Source organism: Patella vulgata, chromosome 8 (assembly GCF_932274485.2).
Source record: "Patella vulgata chromosome 8, xgPatVulg1.2, whole genome shotgun sequence".
Classification (NCBI taxonomy): Eukaryota; Metazoa; Mollusca; class Gastropoda; family Patellidae; genus Patella; species Patella vulgata.
In genome coordinates, this window is record NC_065886.2 from 26,115,640 (window position 1) to 26,127,019 (window position 11,380).

The following is an 11,380-nucleotide window of genomic DNA, read 5'->3' on the forward strand; positions in this document are numbered from 1 at the left end:
TTTAGCGGGTAATTATCTCCAGGATATTCCCCAGGTAGAAACACGTATTTTCATTGGGTTTTATTTCTGAATTAGGAATAAATTGTCCATTTAACATTATTGTTTAAAATGGGTAAATTACGTAATCAATTCTTGTGGGATAATATGTGTCAGATTTAAAATATATCCTTTTCTATTCTCCTTGAATCCAGTAAAACTTGAATTTAACAGGTAAATATATTAAAATAAACTTACCTGGACGCAACAGAAAAAACGCCATCGTGAAAAAGTCACCAGATCATGTATAATATATCCATTACGTAAAGATTTAATAAACTCTAAAGATCCAATTTAACAGAATATGTCTTTGCGTTGGTTTGAAATATCACTTTTCCAGGTGTTTCCAACGATGATCAAATTTAGCCAACTCAACTCAGATCACTAAGTAGACGAAGTCGCAATCTCTCTAAATATTACTTAGCATTTTACCAATAATATCACCGCCCAATCATCTTCGTGTTTCTTAGTACATGTATTGACACAACCGTAATACATATTCACGGCCTCTGTTGCTTACAGAGGGTACGGAAACTCGGGTAAGCTAATAAATTAACTAGACAGGTTGGAATCCGGGGTTTCTCAGATCACGTAGAAAGAAAGTCACCAGTAATCAAACCAGGTCATGATCGTGATGCCCACAATGTACTACTATATACATCATGTCGAACTGTCGTGTGTATGTGTTTTCACATCTTTCATGAGTTTTTGGGCCACATAATACAGATTTCTGATTACACGTATAGACGACGGTAAACTACTTTGTTTATAAAATAGAAGACTCGCGCGATTGCCCAAGGCGAGAAATCAGCGAGGCATGACTGAATGATACTATTGTTTTCTCGTAAAGTCAGTTAACCAAGCGATCACACGACCTTTATATCTGAATTTAGACGCGTATGATCACCGTTTAATTCGATTATAATCTCACTAAACTTTATTTTGTGGACGGACTGATCAAAGGTCATTGTCTATGTCACAGATAAAAAACTTTAGTGACCGTAAAAATGTTACGAATTAAAGTTATTTCAACAAGACACGATTGTCAATTTAGCATAATTTTTTTTTTGACCTTGCAAGCCATTATTAAGATTCTCGTAAATGACAGCCATCAATATTAGATTTTATCACACAGACCATTTCGTTAACGCGTATTGCGCGAATGCAAATGTGATCCGGAATGTAGAGACTACAACAATTTCCGTTGCAAAACACGAAAAATCGACAGCAAGCCAAAATGATAGGTTGCTAATGTCGCGGCGTGTTATTCTACTTTTCCAGTTGCATTTTGGCAACTTCGCCCTCTTACTGACGTGAATAAATACAAAAATATGACTAATGCTAGGTTCCCACTATCACTATTCGCGCCACGATTGAAATCGTGGTGATCCTATCAGGTCTAATCATATTGTGGTCGGTCGTAGCAATCGTTTCGATCGTATCGAAACGTATCCGAAAGTATCTGCACGTACCAGATCGTGGACTCAATAAGGACAATGCTATCCTAACACATCGCACGACAGTGGAAACCTAGCATTAATCAAAAGTCGACATCACGCTATACAAGCCAAAATGCAAGTCGAAGAGAAATGAAAATGAAATAAAATGGGGCCCTACTGTTCTGCTCCGAACTGGGCTAATGAAGACGGGCATGCGCCATACAGTGTGCTATGAGGGAAATTTTGCCCGGACAGCGACACTACGGCCAACTCTTATATCGAATTCCAAGTATCAAGGGGTCTTTTACGTGCACGCCAATGTGTACACGGGACCTCGGTTTTTCGGACCATCCTTATCAGGCCCTCCGTCCTGCATCACTGACGAGGAGAACCACGCCTGAAAACAAGTCGAAGAGAAGAAGACACGATAAAACGAGGGGTGCTATTAACGTGGCGCGTATATATCTTTATTTGAGTCCATTTTGGCTTGTGTAGCGTGCTGTCGCCTCACATTTTGTCGTAACTTCTACTTTTTCGACTGTCGCGTTCTGAAGGGTTGAAAAGCAGTATTACGAATGGTAGTTATATGCTTCCGTAATATAGCAGCTATTGTCGACTGCACAGTTTTTGTGATCTATTATTAACGGTAGTTCACATTGCATATTGTAGCTGTCTGGGATGGCAAGAGATAAACCAGAAAGCCACGCAAAGCATAGAAATACGCCCGCACAGCAGCTATGTCTTGACATCAGCTTATCTGAAAAGCAAACTTGGATGTTGACCAATTTTGATAAGGATGCATTCACTATATCTGATCTCTGTCGTGTTCCTCTCTATTTTAAAGGCTAATACACCACAGATACTAATTACATGTACTTGATTGGTTAACTTAATGGCAGAAATATGCATGGAATCCGTGAAAATTAGATGGGATTATTGCCTAATTTGGTAAGCTAGATACACCCCACTACTGTCGGTACTTTCCATCGTGTAGATTCAAGCATTATATAAGGGCGAATCTGTCCATTGCAGGTCTTTCTTTGGGCCTTAAATGTTATACAATTTATTAATAAGACCTATATTAACTTGCTAATACCATAATCAACACCCGGTGCTCTAGATTAATGATTTAATTTACATGTAAAATGGATAATCAAGATTTTGTTTATTATCGTAACAACAGTACGCAATGACAAGCGTGACTACACTGTTCTGCAATCAAAGATAACATCGCCTAGAATGAAGTGATTTGACTGAAATTTTCAACATATTTGCTTTTTATTATCTATTTTTAACTATTATACCGAGAACTGTCAGCTCTCTATCTAAATTATACATAATACATCTTTAAGCGATGGGTCATTTCAATATATAAATAACATATCTATTTCCGTAGCATTACAGGATGTCATATCGCTTATTTTATATCATTCAGTAAATCAAAATATTATTCTAGTAAGCTTTAATGGTTAACTTCAGTTTATGGAAAAAATCAAAGGCTCAAATGTGTATTGTTATAGGCATATTTAAAATTAAATTTTAATATTTTAAATTATTATTGTTTTTAAAATGAAAACTTACATCAATAACATAACATAAACCCGAGAAGCACACTGGAGCCATCAGTATATTTTCTTGGAAAAAATAAATTGTCTTAATTGATAAGCTAGTCCGTATCAATTAAGAGGCATGGCATGTTCAAAGTGTCCCCCAAAAGGTCTATGGAGATTACATTTCAAATCATTTGGGTGGATTAATTTTAAAATTCGCCAATAATTCAGTCTAGACTAATTCCAGACTAGACTAATTCGTGAATAGCCACAATTGATGTGGCATGAGTCCGGTCCTGAAGCTCTACGTGTATTCAGCTTTTAAGAATATAAATTATGTTTTAAAAAATCCAAAGACACGCCAAAAATGTAATGTGATTGTGAGAGATAATAGTTTATGTTGTCTAACATAACATAAAACTACGAAATTATAGCGAATTTGTTCATCCATACGCATTTTAGTTTCTATGTTCTGTATCAAAGTTGAGGTAATACTGCTGGTAATTCATTGTATTTTTTGGGGACTTGCTCACAGGGGCGTAAATGTGGGGGGGGGGGTACACCCCCCAGGAAAAAAAATAGTCGGTCGCAAAATCAGTGCAGTCGGTCGCAAAATAAGAGCAGTCGCAAAATCAGTGCAGTCGGTCGCAAAATAAGAGCAGTCGGTATCAAAATAAGTGCTGACTGCACACGTCACGCTACTCACGCAAAACTTTAGTATAAAATAACCTTGTCAACTTAATGTGTTTCACTCTTATTCTGTTGTGAGTATGTAGGTCTAAGAACAAAATTTCCCCCAGGGAGAAAAATAGTCGGTCTCAAAATAAGTGCAGTCACTGCAGTCGGTCTCAAAATTATGCATCACCGTCTTAATGAATTAATGAGGTAAACAAATAATGCCAGAATAGATCCCAAATACTAGTCGGTCGCAAAATCAGTGCAGTCGGTCGTAAGATATGAGCAGTCGGTATCAAAATAAGTGCTCACTGCACACGTCACTCTACTCATGCAAAACTTAAGTATAAAATAACCTTGTCGACTTATGTTTGAAAAAATGTTTTTCACCCCATGGCAAAAAATAGTCGGTCCCAAAAAAATGCTCACCGCAGTCGGTCTCAGACTAAATGAATTAATGAGGTGTTTTCTGACCATCAGAATTCTGCAAAATCTCTCCCCAAAGTCCAGGGCATTTCAGAGACAAAGTAAGCCCCCCATTGAGGTAAAGTGCCCTCAGGCCCAGTCCTCAAAAATTAAAAGCTCAGTTACATATCGGCATTAAATTCCATTATGCCATCATTCTTCAACTCCTTAATTCTCTGACTTTTACTATCTCATCACTATCATATTCACAGTTACAGTGAATCGCCCAGTTAGTAGTACCACTAGTGAGTGAGTCGTGGGTCAAAAGACTGTAGAATTGTTAGTTCTACTCTCACAAAACAGGCGACATTGACAGATAGGTCCCATTTCTTATCCTCTCGTTAACGAGAATTTGGATCCATTTGCCATGACATTGACTAAAATTGTCAGGCCCAGTCCCAAAAATTAAAAACTCGGTTACACATCTCAAATTTCTTCGAGCCTGCGGCGCTCGATTCCATTATAACATCATTCTTCCACTCCTCTGTTGTCTTATACTGTCTCAGCACTATCATATTCACGGTTATACTGAACTGCCTAGTTATGTTAGTAGTACCACTGGCACTGGTGTGTGGGTCGTGGGGCGTCAGACTATACAAAAGTTCTGTCAACTCTTGCAAAACAGGCGGAATTGACAAGGGGCAGATCTCGAGATTTTGTCAAATTGACTCACATTTCTGGCCCCCTCGTCCATAAGAATTTCTCCCAGCAATGACCTCAAATGCCAAGATATTGACTCAATTTTTCAAAATTTTCTCAGGTTGCTCAGTGTTATAGGCACAATCATATATGACATAAACTTTATGTCAACTTAAATAAAACTGCTCTCCAGCGAGACAACGATCGGCAAACAACTATATAATTATACAATGTGTATGAGGTGGCGCCCTAGATTTGGACCCCACCTCCCACCCCTATCTAGATCCGCTACTTCACATGGCCCCTACAAAACTCGCACCTGTGGTGCTCGGTTCCTGAATTCGTCACTCATACTAGGGGTATGGGCATCAGTCGGTCGCATTTTCGCTAACCACCCCCCCCCCCAAACAAAATCGTTATGTACGCCCCTGCTTGCTCATTTCAAGAATTTAGTTAGAAGAATTTTTGAAACGTAGAAAATATTTTCAAATTCCAGAAACTGTTTTAAATAGTTTTAGAAACCAACAAATTGCTTTCTTTGTCGTGGAAATGTAAGAAATTATTGTTCAATTTTAATAATTAATGATATACAAATGCTACCGATAAAACGTCGAAAACGAAACACAGGGTCAATTTCTTGTTTAAAGTGTTGATTTTGTGCTTGACAGAAGAATGTAGAATTAACAGTCGGTAATTTCAAACATTGCTTTCGTAAATAAAATGTTCAACTTGGAATGTTGAAACAAAAATCATTGATATTGTCCCATTTGGTCTTCCATACTTATTTATGACCTCCAACCCTTAAATGTGAATGTTAAAAACCACGAATAACAACATCGCATTTAATGTAGGAGCAATACATTTCTAGATTTTAATTTGTGCGTTTGGTTTTGTTATCAATTAATGGGATTTCATGTTTTGTTTCTATATTAGCAAGGGAGCTAGGTTCAAGTTCTTTTGAAAATCGCGTACAAAATTCTACTATGCTAGGTGAGTGGTAAACGGGACCAGGTACTCTTAACTTTCTAAAGTTATGGGCCCCCTTCCCATGAGTTTCATTCGACTTTAACGTACGACGATTAACATTCATGCAAAAGTCGACCAATCTCAGATGCCATCAACAACTCTGCTTAAAAAGACCCTCGACCCACCATCAAGAACTCTACTAAAGAAAACCCTCGACACTCCTATTCTTCCGTAAGAACACTATAAGTCCACAAGAACATAAGGCCTATTATTATAATTCACCATGTGTCTGCCCACCCAACCGGTCTCTAAGTTTTCTGAGAACATATGACTTCTCGTGGGAGCTGCAACTGTTGCGCGACAGCAGGCTATTGTATTCACCAGTTTTTGGCAGCGACTTATCGCTCCATACCAGAAGGGTGTTAATGGGTTCAAAGACTAGAGATCGGGTGTTTTAAGCCAATTTGCGTTGAGGAATTGGAAACCCAGCCATTAACACCCTTTACCATGTGTATTGTCCAGGATGACAAAGCTTTGGGGCTGAACTAAAGATGGCGTCCTCAGCAGAACAAGCGACTAATCGATAACTATTTCAAACAAAATCTGGTTCGACGACGATCAAATGTCCTCGTTCCTAAAGATGTAAACCTAGCGATGAAGAAGTAGATGACACACAATTAGAACATGCGTCGTCATATGAAGCCGAAATATTAGATTCGGACTAAAAATTCTGCAACAAATAAACAAAATATTTACAATCTACCTACACAGTCGCACGATTTTTGACATGGGTCGCAAAAAGACTGGACAAAGCGCAATATATTGTTTTTCTATATTACTGTTATTATTATTGTTTATTTTATCACGTTTCTCGTAAACTGTTTTCCTTTTTGGTATAAATGTCACTGATTAGTGTATCATGGTCAATATCAGATGGGGGATTTGATGGCCGAATGGTTAGCACGTATCATAAGGTCTGTCACTGAGTCAACTGGCGTGGTTTCGATTACCCGGTTGTACGTGATAAGGAGTAGGGTCGCCTGTCCAACCTCGTGGGTTTTCTCTAGGTCCTCCGGTTTCCTCCCACTGCTAAAGACCCCTACGCGCAAGCGAATTATTGAAATAAAATTGAACCATGTGTTAGTCCCGAAATGACATAATTTGTGTCAAGTGGACGTTGAACTCTCTCTCTCCCTCCCCCTCTCTCTCTCCCTCTCTCTCACACAAATTCAGATCGTTGCATATCATGCAGCAAGTCGCTCATCGAATATATGCGGATATAATCTAACTTTCTGCTCTGCTCTTTGAGTTTCGTACTCTGGAAACATTTACAACAAGGATAATGAAAATTGATAAATCATAAATCCCTTTCATCAAAATTAATTAGCTAGTGAATAACAAAGAATAATGATCCAGACACTATATTATATTTTCAACGTTCAAAAACTCAGTTAATAAGCGTTGATAGGTAATTTGTATGACGTTATATTCCATTTTGTTGAAAACTAAAACGTTATTAAATTAATAATGTAATATCCTGAAGCCATCGTGTAAAAGACCTAAAATAACACAATTATTAGTGTAATATAATATGTATGAGTAAATACTTAATCAAGATCTTGAAAACATTTCAGTCTGGGACAGGTTGTTTTTAATAATATTTCCACAGTTTTAACAGCTTCCGACCATGCATGTGCAAGATCCATGTGTAGCTAATATTTGAAGAAAATTTTCCAGAAACTCTACCGCTATAGTTTGGAAAGGGGGTTTTCCTGTGCGTCCAAGTTTTCAAATATTATCTTCAAATTATGTACAGTATGTGTCCGTCCGGACACCCATTCACATTTTTATCAGCAACTTCCTGATTATTAACCCTAATAGTACGAAATGTCTACTCGAATTTGATGAATCTTCACATATGTGTTTATTACACAAATTTGCGGATGAGTTGGAGGTTGTGCACCTCTTACTGGATTTACATAAAACTTCATTATACGATGCTCTGCCTCTTGTTTACAGCAAATTAAAATATTACCATCTAGTCCACCCGCATTCTCCAATTTCGACACTATGTCGTGGGATGGGTATGGCTCGTGATATAGTGCAGAGAACTTGATAAGAAACCATAGCAATCATAAGTCACGTGACAGGGGCGACCACATAATATGTCGACATGTCGACATGAAAAAACAAAAACAAACCAAAACCCCAAAAACTCACGATTTTCGTACAATCAGGGACAATAATCCAAGAATTTACCGTCCGATACGTGCCAAAATCCAACCCATCCGGGATTTTGGGGATGTAATAATGTTTTAAGTATCATGAAAAATCGGATAAACATTGTGACATGTTGAGTGTCCACAGATGGATAGGGACGACGGCATAGTACCTCAGCCTGAAAATGTGCACGTATAAAAACTAATTTTAAGAACACTGTTTATACATACAAACATAAAATGCGCATGTCAAGCTTCACAGAAGTTAAAATTGTGTTTTTTGTATACTACCTTTGCTCGAATTATTAGAACACAAGAAATAAAAAAATAACATCACTGACTTGCCAGTACTATACATTATATACAATTTTATAAAACTTCAAAAGGCTCGGTCAACATGTCCTTTATTATATAAAAACGTAAAAGATCAAAGAGCTAGAATATATTTATTTGCCCCTGTCTGCTCTTGGTTCTTTCTTTTCTTATATCACTTTACCGGGAATCTTTTTTTTTCTTTTTTTTCTATAAACAATATTTTTATTCAGGATGTCTGAATGGGATTGGGGAACAGGTTTAGCCTATGTACCCCCCCCCCCCCCTCCTTCGCGAGGGCATTGCGAGAGCTCCACGTAGTCGTGCTTCCTTACAAAGTCAATCGGGCAGATTCTTGTTTACTTCGTATTGTGTTCGTATGGAGAACAAGCGTTTGCCATACATGATACGCCCACATTTTGCAATTGAAAAACGCGATTTTACGTAAAACCAGGGGACATAATCCAGGAAGTTACGGTCCGATATGCGAAAATATCGAAAATCACCGGGATAGTTGGGTTAAAAACATATACTTCAAGTCTCATCAAAATAGAATAAAGATTGTGACCGCTAGAGGGTCCACAACCTTAGTATTACATACTTTTACACTATGTGATACGAGGAGGGGTCATTTTCACAAAATTCGAACTCAACCGCCATTGTGGTGTAACGGTGATCAATTTAAATGTTTGTTTTAAATAAGATAACAATTGAGACCTCTAGAGGGACCACACGCTAAAAACAAGATTTTACGTGCAATTAAAATGTGGACGTATAAGAATGTCCAATGGCACCGGTGATAATACGAAGTGAAGACGAAGGTGACACGATTTGACAAGATGACCTCACGATGGTCTTATGCACGACAAAATAGACACACGAATTCAAAACGAAAATGAACTTTCGCAAGTTTTTGCCAGCGCTCAGTACGTTGCTGCCGGAATCTGAGAAACTCCACAGGATGCCATACGATGGCTTAAATGCCCTCACGAATGGACTGATGTTTTACGATCAGAGGTGAACATAAACATTTACTCTATCATGTGTCCGTTCGGGACAGTGTGACGCCCGCTTTAAGAAACTCACTCTAAGATTGTTTCTAACTTGTATCCAGGGAAATGAAATATTAGATGGTTCATGAGATCTGCTCCAGAAACAACGCCCATCCCCATATTAATCCAAATTTATGAATGGAACAGAAATGATAAGAAGTCAAAAGTGTCTAATTAGCAGAAGGCCCCACTTCAGCATTGGACTGTTTTGTGTTGAAGGTGGCGTGAATAAATACTGCATGGTCCTTAAGATCTATTTCGGAAATGACAGTCACCCCAGGTTAATTGTTATGGTTGGTGTAGCCAATAGCTTATCACATATAATTACACTGCCGAGAAACCCTAATGAATACAGTACGCTAAAGTATTCAATATTGTTCCTCCCGATAACAAACTACCAATAAATGAAAGGTGAAATGACATCACAAACGGATCAATAAATAACTGAATGACGCAGTTCATATACAATAAAATTACGTTAACGAGACTTGTTATAAAAAAAATTACATGATTCACGTTCCGTGTTTACGCAATTATTTTTCCTATAGTTTATTTTGACACACTCTTGAATATTGATCAGTTTTTATAATAAAATAATATTGTAAAATGTCAGTCCAAAAGATAATCATAAAAACCGTAATTGAGAAATTAAAAAGACACGATTGGCTGTAATCTAATAGAAATAAAGTCACCAGTTTAAATGTTAACATCCTTTTCATACGCATTATGCCATCACCCTACCGTCCATCGTTGAACAATTGGTTTGTGAACACGTTAGAGGAGGCTACATGTTTTAACGGTTTTTTTTTCAATTCTGATGTGAAGCATTGGCCAAGAGAGGAGGAACCGTGTCGATATTCACCGACTTTCTGTGTCAGAGTTATGTCCCTTTTATAGGAAAACCTTGTGAACGCGATAAAGGCTAAAGTTATTAAGGACTTTTCCAAATTAGACCGGAAGCATCTGGGTCATGATTTTCCGTTCCTGGTTTCCTCCCCTTTGGCGAAAACCTTGTGAACACGACAGAGGCTACAGTTTTTTTTATCGGACATTTTTAATTAGGTGTGAAACATTGGAGCTACATGTATAAGAGGACGTACCTTATCGATATTTAACGTACCACGACATGCCGTTCCAAAGTTATGACGCCCCCACCTTTTTTTTTCGAAATCCCGTGACCACAGTAAAAGATTTCCTTATCAAATTTGGTCAACAGCAAGCTTTTTTTTTTATCTTGGACAAGCTGCTTTCGCAACATAGCTGCTGTGCAGACGTATTTCCACACACACAATTGTGGGTATCAGGGAAGGAGGAGGGGGCGGAGGGTATATTTTACCAATCTCACATATTATTTAAATTTCGTACAGATCCAATTCTGTTTGTTCTATATTAACCAATATAGTGTATATGCTAAACATACATATTGATGCAATGATAATATTATTGTCTCTAAAATGGTAAAATTTTCGTAATCAGTGGTCATAACCCTGGAAGTCATCGTTATGAATTGCCCAAAACAACAGGGGCCGAAGTTTGGTCCGAAGCCTTTAGGTCATAAGGGGACGAATTCTGTCGACATTCTACGTTCCATGGCCTTCATTTCCTAAAACCTTATGAACACGATAGAGGCTACAGTTCTTAACAGTGTCCTTGTAAGTATTGGGATACTAAGAGGATGGGTTCATTTTCTATGTCTTAGACCCATTATTGCAAAATAAGATGTGCGTATCTTGCATGGCTAGCGCTTGTTGGATTATGCGTAGACTTTTTAGAATGGGTCAGTAAGATATGTAAGTTAAACAATAGATAAAAAAAAGTAAATACAATACACATACCGAGCAATACATCGGAAGTGGGACATAATGATTGGTGAGTTATATGTTTTTTTTCTTCTTGTGATGTGATTATGCATTATTTCTATGAGAAATGGGGATTTATATATTTGACGGAATTTTAGTTCAGGCCACATGGTATTATTACCCAGTCCCTACTCGCCTTAACTTGCGATGAGTTTTTAAATAAACGGT